General features: G+C 49.6%; 1 pseudogene; it reads right to left on the bottom strand.

Moving 5' to 3' along the window:
• Nucleotides 1-11,798: 11,798 nt before the first annotated feature.
• Nucleotides 11,799-13,239, bottom strand: LOC111925459 (uncharacterized; annotated as a pseudogene).
• Between the last annotated feature and the right edge of the window lie 3,143 nt (nt 13,240-16,382).

Below are 16,382 nucleotides of genomic sequence, written 5' to 3' on the forward strand. Positions count from 1 at the left end.
GGGCTCTCAAGTCTCCCCAGAGCCTTTTCTTCAGGTGAGCACCTGCAGCTCTTCCAGCTTTTCTCCATAGTAAAGGGGCTCCAATCCTCAGAGCATCTTTGTGGCCTCCTCTAGACTCACTCCAGCTGCTCCACGTCCTTCCCACGATGGGAGCCCCAGAGCTGGACACAGCACTGCAGGTGGAGTCTCACAAGGGCAGAGTAGAGAGGAAGAATTCCCCTCCTTGCCTTGCCTTTGATGCAGCCCAAGTTTTACCTCTAATTTAGGTGCCCCACCTGTCAGACCCTGGTAACAGAATCTGAGGACTGATCCCGACCTTTCTGCATCCCAAACTGGGATTTGGCTCTATCAGCTTCAGGTGCACAGACCCTCTCTGGGAAGCATTAGCTGTGTTAGCCCCTGGCATCAGCAGGTCTGACACTCAGCAAGGAAAGGCTTTAAAAAAACAAAGATGCAGAAGAGGACGCTTGAAACCATCAATGGGATTCATGTGACTGGAAGCTTTCTCTGTGCTGGCAGCTGATGCCTTCTTCAGCCTGGCAGGCAAACAGCAATTAGGGAATGTTCCTGAGTAATTTCCTTCAGTTTTAGCTAAACTTCCCCAGAAGCAGATGGACCAGGGGCACTGGAGAAGGGCAGGAAGGGCTCTCCAAAGCCAGCAGTGCTTTGGGGTGTCCCTGCCTTTGAGGAGTCCCTGAAATGATGTGGGTTTTGAGCTGTCTTGAAGGACCTTTCTGCCTCCAAGCAGGTGTCAGACACTCCCTCTGTCCACCTTCTCAGCTGTGGCTGAAGAGTCAGGTCAGCTCCATCCATCCCCCAGCCCCTGCTGCTGTCCATGCTTCATAAAGGTAATTCAACATCCCAGCAGGTGCAGCAGGGCTAGATCCATTAAGGGAAAACACAGAAAACTTGGCAGTGACTGGAAAATTTCATTCCCATTGGAGTGGGAAACCATTACAAGGCAACTAATTAGACAGCAAATTGTCATGACTTCACTGCTTGGGCTTCAAAGGGGAGTTTTAGCCCAGGAGGCAGGTAAGCCCTGTGCGTGGTTTGTAGTTAAAAATCTTGTCATTTAAAATATAAAACAATTTCTTGAGCCAGCTGCACAATCTTTAATTTGTTCAAGTGGGGACTAGATCAATGCCAGGCACAAGTGAGGAGCTCCTGCTGTTGCAGAGGGCAAAGGATGAGGATTTTGGAGGAGGTGGGACCTGGACCCTTGCGGGAAGGATGCTGAGGTGATGACCCAGCCCTGTCCAGCATCCCTGGGCAGCTGAGCTGCTCACCCCCTTCTCAGCCCACAGCCTGTGAGATGTCCCCAGCTGGACACAAGTGTTCTGAACCACATGATTTCCAGAAAATTGATGGCTCACCTGTGTTTCAAACAAATGAAAGGGCTGGGACATACCTGAGGACATACATTTAGGGCAGTCCTTGCCAGGACAGTGCAGATTTAACTCCAGCACTCCCAAGCAGCAGTTTGCCAGGCTTTATCAGTGCCAGTGCTGGGAGCTGCCCCCACCCCTTGAGGGTACCCCATAACTGGGTGCTGTGACTGAGCAGCACTCGGTCATGCAGAAACCTCCAACCTCCTCCAAATGCAGCTGCAGGAAACGGCAGGAAATTATTTCAGTGCCTAAACACCCTGGGAGGCTCTGCCCTTGCCCTGCTGCTGCTCAGCACCGATGGGAGCTGAGCAGGGAGAGCCATTCAGCCAGCACAGAACCTGCTTCCCAGAAGAGGGGGCTGTCAGGCAGAAAATAGCGAGAGGAAAGATGGTGTTCAGGCACTGAAATCGTTTAATTTAACTCTCCTGGGTGTTTTGGTTGTGCTGCAGCCCTGAACCTCCAGCACTGTCTGGCTCTAATGCTCTGTGTTAATTCAGTGGCTGAAAATGCTGTTGCAGGTGGGATTTTAATGCAGGTGGGACAACAAACCTGTGAGAGGCTTAGAAACGTAGCTCGTGGTAACTCATCTTCAGGGGAGTGCACAGAGCTGTGCCTGGAATGGATCATGGAATGGTTCAAGTTGGAAGGGAGATTAAAACCATCTTGTTCTGACCCCCTGCCATGGGCAGGGACACTTCCCACTGCACCAGGGTGTCCCAAGCCCTGTCCAACCATCCCAGAAGTGGATGTTTGCAGTGCAGCCTCTGTGATCAGCAGAGTCTGGGGCACAGTTTGCCTCAATCTCCATCTTGGGCTTTGCAAACAGGTGTCACCAAAAAACCTCTGGTTTTGCCCTGCTGCTGGAATGAGATGCTGTGGAAAGGAGTCTGAAGTGAACCACGTGAACCTTACGTCCCTGGTGTGCTGCAAAAATCACCCTGATCAAAAAGAAAAACCGCTGAAGGTGACAGGCTTGTCCTAACAAAGATGGCTCCAACAGATGCACTTTGGGAGCTCAGCTTAAACCTTTTTGATTCCTATCTTTGCTGTGACCTGCAATTCACCCTCTGTGCCACACAGGCAGAGTTTAGTATTTATAAGCAGGGGCTGCTGAGCCCCAGTCTCACTCCCCAGGGCTCTGCCACCCTCATTTCCATGTTCCCATCCAGGCTGATCATGTGTCACCCGTAATCTGCAGCCATCTCCCTGCATGGGGACAGGACAACATTGCCCATTCAGCTCATAAAGCTCAGGAAAATGAAAAGTGTTGGCAAACCCCACTGTTTTTTTCCTAAGTTACTATAGAATGCCTTAGGCTGGGAAAAAAGCACTAAAATGATCAGGTCCAACTGTTAACCTGGCACTGCCAAACCCACCACTGAACTTTTGGTGGGGAAATTGTTTCTAATATCCAATCTAAACCTCGCCTGGCTGAGCTTGAGGCCGTTTCCTTTAATCCTATCCCGTTACCTGGGACAAGATATTCATCCACCCCCCTGGCTGTCCCCTCGTGTCAGGGAATTGTGCAGAGCCAGAAATTCCCCCTGAGCCTCCTTTCCTCCAGACTGAGCCCCTTCCCAGCTCCCTCAGCTGCTTCAGACCCTTCCCCAGCTCTGTTCCCTTCTCTGGACACCGATGTCCAGCCCCTCAATGTCTTTTTTTGTCATCACTCGCATCAGCTGAATCAGTGGATTCAGACAGGTTAGGATCGCCCCCCACTTTTAGGAAGTGTTTGAAGAGGAGGAGTAGTAAAATAAAGAAGTTAATTTTCTCTTCTAATACAGAAAGTGGTGAATAATTAAAAAATTAAATAATAAAATAAATAAAATAGGTGGGAAGGGAAGGGAAGGGAAGGGAAGGGAAGGGAAGGGAAGGGAAGGGAAGGGAAGGGAAGGGAAGGGAAGGGAAGGGAAGGGAAGGGAAGGGAAGGGAAGGGAAGGGAAGGGAAGGGAAGGGAAGGGAAGGGAAGGGAAGGGAAGGGAAGGGAAGGGAAGGGAAGGGAAGGGAAGGGAAGGGAAGGGAAGGGAAGGGAAGGGAAGGGAAGGGAAGGGAAGGGAAGGGAAGGGAAGGGAAGGGAAGGGAAGGGAAGGGAAGGGAAGGGAAGGGAAGGGAAGGGAAGGGAAGGGAAGGGAAGGGAAGGGAAGGGAAGGGAAGGGAAGGGAAGGGAAGGGAAGGGAAGGGAAGGGAAGGGAAGGAAAGGAAAGGAAAGGAAAGGAAAGGAAAGGAAAGGAAAGGAAAGGAAAGGAAAGGAAAGGAAAGGAAAGGAAAGGAAAGGAAAGGAAAGGAAAGGAAAGGAAAGGAAAGGAAAGGAAAGGAAAGGAAAGGAAGATAATTTTGTGTTTGGTCTGTTCTTCTTCTGCTTTGCGTTTTCTGGTGGCTGTGTTCTGGTCAGGCCCTTGTCTGATCACTGCACATCCTTGTCCCCTGTCCCTCTCTAGCTCTCCTGGAGTTCCATCAGGCCCTGGAAGGGACTCCAAGATCTTCCTGGAGCCTTCCCTTCTCCAGGTGTGTACCCCCAGCTCTCCCAGCCTGTCCCAAGAGCAGAGGAGCTCCTTGGAGCATCTTTATGGCTCCTCTGGACTTGTTCCAGTAGATCCATGTCCTTAATGCTGGAGACCCCAAATCAAGGCACAGCTCTATGGGTGGGGTCTCATGAGACTGAAGTAAAGATGGAGAATCACCTCCCATCTTAATTCAATATCCCTGAGCTTTATTTTCCTCTGAGCAGAAGCCCCTCAGTAATTTTTCAAGTCCCACAGAGCAATTTGCAAAAAAATATAACGATGAAGAGCAAAGCCTACAGCTGAATTTTCTGCTCTTGGGGGAAATCTGATATGAAATAATAAATATATATTATATCCCCCAGCAAACCCCTGCTGGTCACTAATGCCCACAGATTAATTGTACTAATCCTGTGTGATTGAGGGGAGGTGGTTGGACACTTGGCACTATTTTGGTCCATTGCTTATGAAACTCCATCTCTGTGTTTGAGAGCAAAGACTTTACATAACCCTAATCACTCAGATAAGAAAAGGACTAAACTGTCCCAAAACATTTTATCTTCTGCACAGATGCTGCCTATGAATTTTGACTTGATTAAATAAACACGGCAATGTAATATTTTTGTTCTGAATAAAAAATATCCTCCATGGGGGAGAAGGAGCAGAGCTGCTCTCTCGACCAGCAAATGGAAATGGGGATTGATGGGGGCTGGAGAGTCCAGAAATTCTCCTGCTCAGTGGAGAGCTGCTTGGAAAACAGTTAAAGAAACAATCACAGAGTCACGGAAGGGTTTGGGTTGGAAGGGACCTGAAAACTCATCCAGTTTCAATCCCCTGCCATGTCCAGGGACACCTCCAGCTAAACCAGGTTGCCCCAAACCCCATCCAACCTGGCCTTGAAACCTCCCACTGGGTCACCAAGGGATCTCTGGCTCAGAGATGTTCCCAAAGGAGTATCCCAGGTGCCTCTGTTTGTGACAGATTTTTCCAGAATGATTTACACCAGCATGAGTGAGGACTCTGAGTGTGCTTTTCCAGATGTTTATAGGGAGCCTTGGAAAGTTCAGTTCCTTCTCAGTGACTCCTGTAGCAAACCCTCAGCCTCACAACCGCCCCTCAGCTGAATCGAGATGAGGATGGTGTTTTCCTGGTCCCAAATGGATGCTTCCATCCCCAGCTCTCACTTCCTCCACCCTAATCCCATTCAGGACGACTTGAACCTGACAGCACCGATGCACACCTTTCTCTAGTACAGCTTTTTATTGGAAAAATAGAGGCAAATTACCTTCAAATCAGAGCACATACAGAAAAAATCTAGGGGGAGGAGTGAGTCTTGTAGCTGGAGGATCCTATGCAGCAAATGCATGCTGGGGTGTGAAGTTAGAATGAAGGATAGGTACAAAATGCAATTTATTTTGTTCTGTGAGCAGCAAAAAAACCACTGGATCATATATTAATATTTCACTCCTGCTAGTTACTCCATGACCTGCTCAGCTACCTTCTGCCTAGCAGTTAATGAAAACAAAGTCATAAAAAATATATCTGGGAAATTCCGTGGGTTATACCAGCCTTTCCACCCTGCTGCCTACAGCAGCACCGTCCCTCAGAGAGCTCCACTGGCACAGCCAGCACTGCCAGAGGGGGTTTTTGCACCAGAGGAATCTGCAGTTCTGACCCTGTGCACCAATTGTCTCATAACTAAAAACTCCTGGATGTTCTTCCCGAGTAGATTGGATGCTGTAGGCTAAAAGCACCATGGACTGATGGGGATGTCTCAGTCCAAGCCTGGCTCCCCTCTGCTGCTCATGGAGACACAGCCAGAAGGAGTCCTGGAGTCTGATCCCAGAGTCATAATTTAAATGGAGCAGAAAAATCACTTTCCCCATCTCTTTGTATCTTTCCTTTGGTTTTGAATAAGGGGTGGCCAGCTCAGGTGTTTACATCAGGAGCTCAGGTGAGATAAAGTATCTCAGAATCACAGACTCACAAAATACCCTGAGCTGGAAGAGACCCACAAAGATCATTGAGTCCAACTCCTATCCCTGCACAAGACACTCCCAAAAAAAATCCCACCCTGAGGACCTGCAACAACTGAGGGAGGGAAAAACACATCTGTTCCAAACTTTCTTAATTTTCTCACTTGACCCTGGGAAGATTTGCAGGTGAGAGGCTTTGTTATGAGAATTTATCTCCATTCACCCCAGAGCTGTCAAGCCTTTCCAGAAAGCCCAGCACATCCCATCAACACGGAGCCTCTTCTCTCTTCCAGAGCTGTGTCCAGCCAGGCCATGCCGTGCTCTAATTGCCCTCCAGGGTCTCATTTGGAAGATGCTGAGGCAAAGCCTTTTCTCCTCCTATCCCTGCTCCAGGAACACGGTCTGGTACTCATCACTCACAATCCCCTGGCTGGAAAAGCCGTCACCTCATCAGGGCAGGAGTTTGGGGTTTGAGGTTTGATGTCCGTGGCTGCCTCTCCACCATCCTGGCTCTGGTTTGTTTGTGTGCAGAGGGGTTATTAGCAAGAAACAACGTGGGCAAAAGAAATCAGGGAGAAAAGGAGTGCTGGGTAATTTATTTCTCACTGTCATTTCATTCCTGAAAGAAAATCCCTCAGCCAGGGGCGAGGAGGGGGGGACTGGGCAGCAGGGCTGAGCCAGCCTCGCTGTGTCTGTAGCTTGCAGAAATAGGGCAGAGCTGTGCAAAGATTACTGGAGCAAGAACATCTTGCACAAAACAAAAAAGGCTACAAAGCTTCCAGGAAGCAGCAGTCCTCTACCACAGCCTGTTTCCCAGTGAATGGATTGATTCCCTGCTTTTCGTGTGTATGCTCATCTCATCAGGGTTTGTTATCACTCTGCCTGTTTAGGGCTGATGAATTTATCACCAGCAAAACAAATGTAGGGAAAAAAGGCCAATTAAAAGGACAGAATTGCCAAAGGGAATGTTCAAAATCAAGCAGATTTACTGGGAGAGAATAAAGTGGGGGGGATGCAGCATATGAAATCTGGCCAAAAAAAATCAAAATTGGTGTCTGGGTGTTGCAGTGCCCATGCTGCAGCAGGCTGGAAATGGCTTTTTGTTTACAGTAGTTGTCTTTTTAAATTGCTATTTTTAGGCTGCTAAACTGAGCTGCTTTGCATTGTAAAACACATGTGGCTGAGCCCCTTAGAGCTGGGCAAGGAAATAATCACAGAATTCATGGAATATTCTGGGTTGGAGGGGACCCACAAGGACCATCGAGTCCAGCTCCTGGCCCGGCACAGGACAGCCCCAGGAGTCACTCCATGAGCCCTCCTGCTCTGCTCTTCTGTGACCTTTTTGTCCATGGAGCTCAAAACTCTTTGCAAAAGGGAAATGTATTGTCCATGGAGCTCAAAACTCTTTGCAAAAGGGAAATGTAGTGAGGGGGCTTGAAAGAGGATATTTGGTGTGACAGTGGCAGACCCAGGTCAGCATCCTCTGCCTGGCAGGGTGAGGTGAAGCCCAGGGAAGCTGTTCCCTCCCTGTGCCTGAGAGTCCCCCTGCAAACCCCCAGCTCCCAGGGAAGCTGCTGATGCCCTCAGAAAGCCACAATAAATCCATGCTGTGCCAGCCTGGGACAGCCCCTGGAGCAATAGGTGGCTGCTGGACATGTGCTGATTCAGGGTGAAGGGAACCCTAAGCCACCTCACTGAAAAAAAAATAAGTATATATGTTCCTGTGCACAGCACAATTGTCTCAACTCTCATGCTGAAACTTTTAGCCTGAGCCAGGGAAGAGTTCCATGGCAAAGGTGGATGAGGCCACCCCAAATGAAGTTCATCTCTATGGATGCAGGGCTGGAGAAGTGTCCTTGGCCTGGCTGAACTACACAGACACAGCCACTCAGCCTGGCTATTTATCAGTAGCACCTTCCTCTGGCACTACAGGTCAAAATATTGGGGACACACTTTCAGAATTCGGAGTTTTTAAAGAAAATATTATTAATTTTTAAAAAGAAAATACTGTAAAAAAGGAGTTCAGGGTGTGTTGGGCACTGCATACTTCGTGCAGTTTGTGTTTTCTGATTTCACATGTGTGTCACTTAGAAGTCAAACCAATTTCTCCCGATCTCATTATTCAGATTTAATGAGTCCACAGATCAATGGGATGGGGGAACAGAAGGATGAGGGTGTGCCTCTGACATATCCTGCATGTGGGATTTTGTTGAGATCCAAGGTTTCCCTTAGTTTCTCCAATTTCCAAAATTAGGCTGAAAAACTATACCTGTCTTTTAGAGGAATTTAGTATCCTCAGGGGAAGGAAATGCTATTATATTTGAAATTTGAAATCTTGGGAAACACAGCTCCAGTTTCCCTTTTTCCACTCTGGATGCCCAGTCACAGTGGGTGTTTTCACATTTTCTTTTTGTTTTGGTTGGTTCTGTAGGTTGGTTAAAGATGTGAGGTGAGACATTGAAACAATTGGTTTGTCGAAGGAGAAGGCAGGAGGAAGGAGGCCTCAGGCAAAGGAGAAAGGAGTTCCCCTGACATCTGTGACCTCGTGCTGCTGCACCAGGAACATTTCCTGGGGATGAAATCACAGAATTGTGGAATTGCGTTGGAAGGGACCTTAAAGCTGGCTGAGGTCACAGATTTGTTTATGGCCTCATCAGGAGATCTGCAGGGGATGACAAGCCAGAAGCTTTGGTGCTCTGAGGGAGATCCTTCACCTTGGCTTTGTTCCAGCAGAAGAAATCCCTCTGAAGGGAGGGCTCTGGATCAGGAGATGGAGGAGGTGGCTCCAAGCACACCTTGAGCTCCACCTGGCCCCGCCTGGTGCTGCTTGGCTGCTTCCCCTTGGCTCTGGATGGGATGAGAGGCAGCCAGGGTGGTGGTGGTGGGAAAATATTCATTCCCCATGGAGGCTGAGAGTCAAATCTGAGCAGGTAGAGCTCAGTGTGGAAGTGTGTGGTACTTGGTCACCCAATTTTCACCCTGCTCACCCAATTTTCACCCTGCTCTTTTTCCTCCCCTCACTCCCTGTCTCTGGGGACATCAGACTCTCCACAGCCTGGGATTCTCCAAGCAGTTCTCATGGGAACTATCCCGTTCTCAAAGGACAAGTAAACATCCCAAGGCACTTCTGTTGGAGCAATGTTTGCTCTGCAGCCAAGGACCCTCTCGTTCCCACCACAGCAGGACACGCCAAGCACCAGTTGTGTCCCCTGGAGCACCAGAGGAGCTCTCCTGCTCACACCCTGCCCACCACAGCCTGTCCCCAGCTCCATCTCCATCCAGACAGGCCCTGCTGAATGCTGGACACAGAACTGATGCTGGAGTCATACACACAGATTGTCAATGGGGTGGTCCTTGGCCAAATTCCTCCTGAATTCTGTGGAAAAAATGTACCTAGTTGTCTCAAGACAAACCTTACTGCACTGCAAAACCAGAATTCTTTTTAAAAGTCATCAGATCTTGGATCTGTCTTCATTAATCTGACTTTTACTTAGGTTTAACTCCATTGGTTTCAGTTTTACCTATTCAATTCACTATAAAACCAGGCCTTGTGGGGATCCTTTTCCTTGGTGACAGAGACTGCTCAGGGACTCCTTAAAAAGGTGGGTTTCTGTTACACTTGTGCAGTGCAAAATGGGGCAACAATTTGGATTTTAAGCATTTTGTTATTATCTGGGAGCCCTTTTAATGGATTTAGCAAGACAAAGATGAAGGCTGCTTTGCTACTGCGAGGATTTGGCTTTATTCAATCCTGATGTCCCTGCCCAGGGCAGGGAGTTGGAACTGGATGATCTTTAAGGTCCCTTCCAACCCAAACCATTCTGTGGCTCTGTGATAATCCCCAGTTAAACCCATTTTGTTGCCACTGGTGCACAGCTGGCTCTGGCACTGCTCACCTGTTGCAGTGTGGGGACGACACAGCGTGGTTCTCTCCGTGATACTTATGATAAACCCTCACACCCCTCAAAAAAAACACAGAAAAGAGGCTCAGTTTTCCTTCTTTTCTTTAAATACTTATTTATTGAGGAGATATTACAAACTGTCAGCCCTGATTTTCCCCAGAAGGTAGGATTAGTCATGGTGAAAGGTGGAAGATCCAGTGATGTCCAGGAGAGCTGCTGGCATTGACTCACTGCCCTGTCTATGCAGGGACAAAAATAATACAGCTGGAATCCTCTCACAGCAATTTCTGCTCCTGGCAAAAGTCTCTGCAGCTTGGCTAGTGGAAAGGAAATAAATGGCATCCATCATTTTGTCCCCACTGACAGGCTCTGCTGCACCCCTGCCCCTCAGCAACTCCAACAGAGGCTGTTTCGCTCTGTCCAGCTTGTCTCAGCCACATTATTCCCAAGGAAGAGATTCCCAGTTCTGCAGAGTGGTTTCTGCCCACCACAGGGCTCAGACCCATTTTTCTAACAAGGGTGATCCTTAGATTTCCCTGGAACATCCTAAACTGTTGTTTTCACCCATATATTTGCCTTTTCTGTCCCAAAGTGAATCTCTAGCAGAGCAGAGGGATTTGAGGGGAACATGAACATGAACAGTTTTATCCACAGTTCACAGGTGAGTGGACTGAGGCTCCTTCTGAGTCTGTCAGAGCTTGCTTTGCTGTTTGAAATCTTGCCCTGAGCATATTAAAGGGTGAGGGAGTCCAAACACCAAAATTATTCTGCTTTTAGTGTTTGGCAGCTGCATTCAGTATCGTGCTTGAGCCATCATGACAAAGTCAAACACAGAACAGTGGTGTGCAAGCAACATCAGGAACCCCAAAGTGTGTTTTTGCTTGGCCAGGTGTCCACACAGATGTGCTGGAAGGAAATACTGGGGAATTGTGGGTTCTATCCACATCTCCACTTCACCAGGGATGTTCAAGTCACAAAGATTCACCTGGCCAGGGAACACCCAAACAAGCCAACAGCAGTGAGTGATAACAGCTGCTAAATTGTCCATGTTTTTGGTTAGCTGCACAGTCCCCTTTACACCAGGGAGAGGAAGGGAAAACATCCCTACAGGGAAATAATTTCCAGTTCTCTAGTCCACAAAGTCTACAGAGTTTCCCACCTGTTCCTTCTGCTCAGTTTGAATTCCCTAAATCCATAAACTTGAATGCCCAATGGAGTCCATATCCCACCAAGAGCATCACAGTAACAGGAGGGAAGCAGGTGCTGAGAGCCAGCTCAAGTTACTCCAGCTGCTGAAGTCCCTGATACCTCTGGGACTTGTGGTGACCCTGCTCATCAGGAATGTGGAACTTGGTGCTAAGGAAAGCCACTGAGTTACAAACCAGGACATGAACCACTGGCCTCTGGGCTAGCTTTGGGATAACAGTCACTGGTTATGCATAACTCACTTCTAGGGACTTGGATTAAACCACTCTGGGAGCCTGGTTTGGGGGATTCAAGGCTTAATTTGAACCTTACCAGCACCTCGTGTGGCTGGTAGTAATTTCTCCCAAATCTCTGTCACTCACTTGAGAAGGGTCCATCAGCTCAGTAGGATCAAGGTATGCATCAGAGACACATGAGGGAGGAGACTGGCTTTAAACCCTTGCCTAGAGGAGAGAGTTCCCTTCATCTTTCTCAGAAACACAGTGATGTAACAGAAATAACCGTTGCCTGGTCCTCCTGCTTAGATATTGTCCACACAAGATAATTATGGTTTCCATGACTTTGGTACATTACACCATCACAAAGGATGCTCTAATCCCTCCACCTCCAAGTGCTTGGCTCTCCAACCCCATCCCACAGCTGTGAGCAAGTGATACCCTGAGGTTTGTACTCAGAAAAGTGGTACAGCACTGGTTTTCAGCTGTCCTGTGTCCCCTTGGCCTCACTGTCCCCTCAGGCTGACCTGCCCACCTCCAGATCCTGCACACATAGAGTTTGTCTCCATCCCTCCCACTTCCCAAAGGATTTTCCTCAGGAGCACACTCAGCTCTCCCCTTCACTCTTCACGGGGCACAGAGCCCTCTGTTCAGCATGGTGGGGTCCAGCCCTTGTGTTCTCCCCAGGCTTTGAGCAGGGAGAAGTTCCTTCCCTCGTGTGGATCTTCTGGTGCCTCCTCAGGTACTTCTTGAGCTGGTAGCACTTCCCACAGACCCCACACTTGTGGGGTCCCCCCCCAGCAGCTGGTGCTTGATCAGGTGGAGCTTATGGGGGAAGCACTTCCCACACTTGGTGCACTTGTAGGGCCCCTCACTTGTGTGGATCTTCCTGTGCCTCATCAGGTTCGACTTCTGGTTGAAGCTCTTCCCACGCTCGGAGCAGGGGAATGTCCGTTCACCCCTGGGGTCTCCTTTTGCTGAGGGAACTTCCCTGGACATGGATTTCTTATGGTTCTCCAGAACCTCCTCTTTGGTGGACCGGCAGCATTTCTCCTGCTTCCTCTCTGGGCTCTGGCTCTCCTGGTGGTTGGCCTCCATCCCAGGTTCCTCTTTAATCCAGATCCTCTGGGTAATAGCACTGAGGTTTGGCTTCTGTCCAGAATGCATCCCAAAATCAAAGCTTTCTTCTGGTTCTTCCTTCACATGGAACACCTGGTTAGTGGCTATGGGGCCTTCTCATTTGTGCTGCCCATCAGCATCTTCTTCTTTTTTAGGCTGTCTCCCCTGTAAAACAGGCAGTGGGATTTTTGGATCAAAGAGCTTTCCATAGGCTGAGTTTTCTGACGGCCCTTCTTTGATTTGAAGTTTCTGGGAGGCTGCTGCAGCAGTGCTTGCTGTGCCATCAGTGGGTGGTTCTGGTTCCTCTTTCACCTGGATTTTCCAAGGAAATTTCTTTGGGTTCAGTGGATTTCTACATCCATGGGCAACGTCTCCTTCATGGGCCATACTTTCCAACACTCTCCTCTGACCTGAAGCCAAAATGAAGCTCCTTTTGCTTGGCGCAGTTCCTTTGGTGGACACTGGAACAGCTCTTGGTGCTCAAACCCTTCCCACGCTCTGTGCAGACAAAGGGCCCCTGCAGTGCACCTTCAGGTGAGCCAGCAGCGTGGCTCTCTGCCCAAAGCACCCACTGCACTGGGGACACTTGAAGGGCTTCTCCCACCTGTGCACCTCCCTGTGGGCCATGAGGGTGCCCTTCCTCACAAAGCTCTTCTCAGACTTGGCCCAGGGTGCTCATGTGAGATCCTGGGAGTTCTCACCCTGGTGTGAGTCCTCTGCTGGGCAGCCAGGCAGATCCCCAAGGGGGAAGGGTCTGTCCCCTGTGTGGATGCTCTGGTGGGCGGCCAGGTGGCCTTGGCAGAAGCGCCGCAAGGGAAGAGCTCCTCTGCTCCTCTGTGGATCTGCTGGTGCCTCCTCAGGTTCCCATTCTTGCTGAAGGATTTCCTGCACTCCTCACACGGGTCTGTGGCCCCAGGGTTTAACCACATCCCTCATGGCAGGTTCCCAATGGCTTGGGAACAGTCTGAGGTACAGCAGAGCCACAGTGGGGACAGTCTGTCTGTGGGGATGCAGAAACCACCAGGACACACACACCAGTGAGTGCTGGAATGGATGCTGTGGGAACAGGGTCCTGCTGCTCTACACCAGCTCAGGGTGTTCTGCTCCTCTGCATTGCTCAGCCTTCTGACACCTCAGATTGTAGATGAAATACTTATAGCTCCATCTCCACCTCATCTGGAGAGGCTTCCCTGGCGTTCCTGGAAAGGTTTCTCTGCTATTCTGGACACTCAAACTGCCAGACTGAAAAAAGGAAGGGAAGATGATGAGGTTATTATTTCTTCTGCACCTCCTGTGTCCAGTATATCGACACCTTGGCTGCTGCACTGAACCTGGGACCTTTGAAGCCACAGGCCCAACTGGACACTGGCAGAGAGGGCAGGAACAGGATGATTTCCCAAAGTTCTGGGGCAGTCTGTGATGCATTTGCTGCTGCAATAACACTGAGGTATCAGCTCTACTACTGCCATGCTAGTAAATTCAGAATAGTCCTCTGTCCTTTGACCAAGAAGATAAAAGAAATAATAATAGTAATAATAGTAATAATAGTAATAGTAATAGTAATAGTAATAGTAATAGTAATAGTAATAGTAATAGTAATAGTAATAGGAAGAAGAAGAAGAAGAAGAAGAAGAAAAAGAAGAAGAAGAAGAAGAAGAAGTAGTAGAAGAAGAAGAAGAAGAAGAATATTATATTAATAACAGCCAAAACACAAATACCTGCAAAGTCATACTGAGCCAGGGGAGATAAAACACACCCACCTGGAGCAGGAGCAGGGTTTAGTGTTTGCTGTTGGAGGGAACACTCCAAGGTGGGCCAGAACTCCTTCATTTATGTGGGAGCAGCTGTGAAAATACAACAGGTTTTATCTCAAAGCAGACAAAGCCCCAGCAGCAGCCAGGCTGGGAAGAGGACTCAGAAAAGTTCAATATTGTATGTTTATTAAGGAAAGTCATTAATGCTGAATGGGTAGTGGATTTATCCTGGGCACCAAGAACTCTCCTGGGGTCTGGCTGATGCTGGGGGCACACGGGGGGCTGCAGTGGGTCACTGGTGTCCATGGCCTGTCCCCTCACCAGGGATGCTCTCATTTTCCCTTAGAGAAACCTCTCACTGGCAACAGTGATTCAATTGGCAGGAATTCTGGCAAAACCCAACAAATCCTTCATACCAACGCTAAGGAAGGAATTCCTGCCTTCTTATAAATAAATATAAATAAAACAAATTTTATTTGCGTTTTTTTTCTTTCTTTTTATTCTCCAGATCTTCTGCATCCAAATCCACCCTTTCCTTGCAGCTCGGCGATGCCGGGGGCTCAGGCTTTGAGGGAAGGGCAGAGCGGGGTCCCCGGGGGCAGCTGTGCCCTTTTGTGGCCCGGGGGTCGCAGTTTTGGCTGCTGCCCCATGGCTCAGAAGCTGGCAGCGCCCCGAGGGATGCTCAGGCTCCGCCAAGGTGTGCGGGAGATGCCGGAGGGAGCGGAGGGGATTTCTCCCCCAGCTGTCCTTCTGCTGCCCTGGGGGAAAGCTGAGAGGGTCCCCGGCTGGCTCTGCCTTCTGGGAATTGTGGTTCCCTCTCCCCGCATCCCTGGTCCCCATCCTGCCCTCCCTTGCCCTGACTTTGGGACATTTCCCTCTTGTCCCAGCGGAGCGTGTTCCCTTAATTTTTGTTGGTCTGGGAAGGAAAACATCCTGCGGCACTGCAAGCATCCTCCTTCCCTCCCAGGTTCCAGGAAGCTTCAGGAGAGGGAAGATGCAATTCCAGGGAGTGTTTCTGCATGCAGAGAGGAAGGATGCATTATTCCAGAGAGTTTTCCTGTGCCTGCAGCAGTTTGCAATCCCCCTGGGCAGAGCGGGCAGGGCTTGTGCCCATCTACCAGCAAAGGATGCCCTTGATCCTCGGTGACTTGGGGGATTTGACAGAGGGGGACACAGAGGGGTGTGGAGTTGGTTTAGCAGTGGGATGAGCGCTGCCTGGGAGAGACTCAGCCACAGCAGGACCCCGTGGAAAGCACCCAGACCATCTTGGGGATGCCCTGCACAGCAAGACTTAGAGGTTCAGCAGGAAGCTCTAGCCCAGGATGCTTCCCTGGAAGGTTTTAGGATGATGGGAATGAAGAAAAGCTGCTGCAGCACGACTCTTCCCTGGAACAGAGATCAGGAGCTGTCCCAGGTCTCTGAGGCTGGGCAATAACATTCATTCCTCATGCACCAGCACCTCCAAATCTCTCCTAAATATGATTCAAGGCTCCAAACATGGTGTTCCTCTCCTCTTTAACACGGGAAACTGAGGCAGGAGATGGTGAGGTGCCTGGCTTGGATCACACAGGAAAGTTTGCAGGTCCTCTGGAGCTCAGATTTACTCTACACACTGTTCCTGCCTGGGCTAAAGTCTGCTGATGTATTTCCTACCCCAGTACAAACCAGCAGCGTGAGGCAGCAGCACCAGTTTGAGGAGCAGCTTGTACCCCAGTCCAGCAAAGAGAGAATTCATGCAAATTCACCTCTCTGGCAGGACATGCACAGCACAGGACACACAGCCCTCATTCTGTCTGCCATACTCAAATTGTTCAGCTTTGATGCACAAGTGTCCCACAGGAGGCCCTGGACAGGCAGGAGAGACCACGGGGAAGGGCCACAGTAGACCCCAGGTCATGTTCAGGATTCCTTGGGGAACATTTCCCCTTTCCATCCTTTCTTCTTCCATAATACCTTCCCACAAATCCTGCCTGGGGCCAGGCAGCAGCTCCATCCACCAGCCCCTTGAGGGTGTGTGGCACCATGGAGGTGAAGAGCTGGGACAGGACATGGGCAGGGGCTCACCTGGAGCAGCTGGAGGGGTGGAGGCTGTGTGACTTCTCTGCTTCCAGAAGGTTCTGGAGGAAGGGGCCAGGATTGTGCCATCCCAGCTCAGTCAGTGTCCATTTGTCCACTGTTTACAGTTACAATTTACATTATTCCAAGTGGACACCTCCAGTAGGGCAGAGGACTTGTACCCTCAGAGCTCCTGTTTCTCTCCACTGACATCTGCATTTTCCCAGCCCCAGCTCAGCCTCTCCTCCAAACAGACCAGATCT

The sequence above is a fragment of the Cyanistes caeruleus genome, chromosome 1 (genome assembly GCF_971803275.1).
Source record: "Cyanistes caeruleus chromosome 1, bCyaCae1.hap1.1, whole genome shotgun sequence".
Classification (NCBI taxonomy): domain Eukaryota; kingdom Metazoa; phylum Chordata; class Aves; order Passeriformes; family Paridae; genus Cyanistes; species Cyanistes caeruleus.